This window comes from Hippichthys cyanospilos, unplaced genomic scaffold (assembly GCF_059441005.1).
Source record: "Hippichthys cyanospilos isolate Australia breed blue-spotted pipefish unplaced genomic scaffold, RoL_Hcya_1.0 HiC_scaffold_79, whole genome shotgun sequence".
Classification (NCBI taxonomy): domain Eukaryota; kingdom Metazoa; phylum Chordata; class Actinopteri; order Syngnathiformes; family Syngnathidae; genus Hippichthys; species Hippichthys cyanospilos.
Genome location: NW_028283435.1, coordinates 8,478 through 10,000, shown reverse-complemented (window position 1 = coordinate 10,000; position 1,523 = coordinate 8,478).

Sequence of the window (1,523 nt, the reverse complement as noted above, 5' to 3'; positions counted from 1 at the left end):
ACGCCCCTGGTCGCCCAACTCAGGGGCAGAAGTGCTGAAATGAGGCCGAGTTGCCTGGTTCCCTAAAGCGGCCAAAAAAAGAGCAAAGTGCCGGTGTCCGCCCGGTTCCCCAAACGCCCCTGGTCGCCCAACTCAGGGGAGAAGTGCTGAAATGAGGCCGAGTTGCCTGGTTCCCAAAATCGGCCAAATATTAGGCAAAGTGCCGGTGTCCGCCCGGTTCCCCAAACGCCCCTGGTCGCCCAACTCAGGGGCAGAAGTGCTGAAATGAGGCCGAGTTGCCTGGTTCCCTAAAGCGGCCAAAAAAAGAGCAAAGTGCCGGTGTCCGCCCGGTTCCCCAAACGCCCCTGGTCGCCCAACTCAGGGGAGAAGTGCTGAAATGAGGCCGAGTTGCCTGGTTCCCTAAAGCGGCCAAATATTAGGCAAAGTGCCGGTGTCCGCCCGGTTCCCCAAACGCCCCTGGTCGCCCAACTCAGGGGCAGAAGTGCTGAAATGAGGCCGAGTTGCCTGGTTCCCTAAAGCGGCCAAAAAAAGAGCAAAGTGCCGGTGTCCGCCCGGTTCCCCAAACGCCCCTGGTCGCCCAACTCAGGGGAGAAGTGCTGAAATGAGGCCGAGTTGCCTGGTTCCCAAAATCGGCCAAATATTAGGCAAAGTGCCGGTGTCCGCCCGGTTCCCCAAACGCCCCTGGTCGCCCAACTCAGGGGCAGAAGTGCTGAAATGAGGCCGAGTTGCCTGGTTCCCTGGAGCGGCCAAATATTAGGCAAAGTGCCGGTGTCCGCCCGGTTCCTTAAACGCCCCTGGTCGCCCAACTGACCGGCAGAAGTGCTGAAATGAGGCCGACCTGCCTGGTTCCCTGGAGCGGCCAAATATTAGGCAAAGTGCCGCTGTCCGCCCGGTTCCCCAAACGCCCCTGGTCGCCCAACTGACCGGCAGAAGTGCTGAAATGAGGCCGACCTGCCTGGTTCCCCGGAGCGGCCAAATATTAGGCAAAGTGCCGCTGTCCGCCCGGTTCCCCAAACGCCCCTGGTCGCCCAACTCAGGGGAGAAGTGCTGAAGTCAGGCCGAGTTGCCTGGTTCCCTGAAACGGCCAAATATTAGGCAAAGTGCCGCTGTCCGCCCGGTTCCTCACACGCCCCTGGTCGCCCAACTTACCGGCAGAAGTGCTGAAGTCAGGCCGACCTGCCTGGTTCCCTGGAGCGGCCAAATATCAGGCAAAGTGCCGCTGTCCGCCCGGTTCCCCAAACGCCCCTGGTCGCCCAACTGACCGGCAGAAGTGCTGAAATGAGGCCGACCTGCCTGGTTCCCCGGAGCGGCCAAATATTAGGCAAAGTGCCGCTGTCCGCCCGGTTCCCCAAACGCCCCTGGTCGCCCAACTCAGGGGAGAAGTGCTGAAGTCAGGCCGAGTTGCCTGGTTCCCTGAAACGGCCAAATATTAGGCAAAGTGCCGCTGTCCGCCCGGTTCCTCACACGCCCCTGGTCGCCCAACTTACCGGCAGAAGTGCTGAAGTCAGGCCGACCTGCCTGGT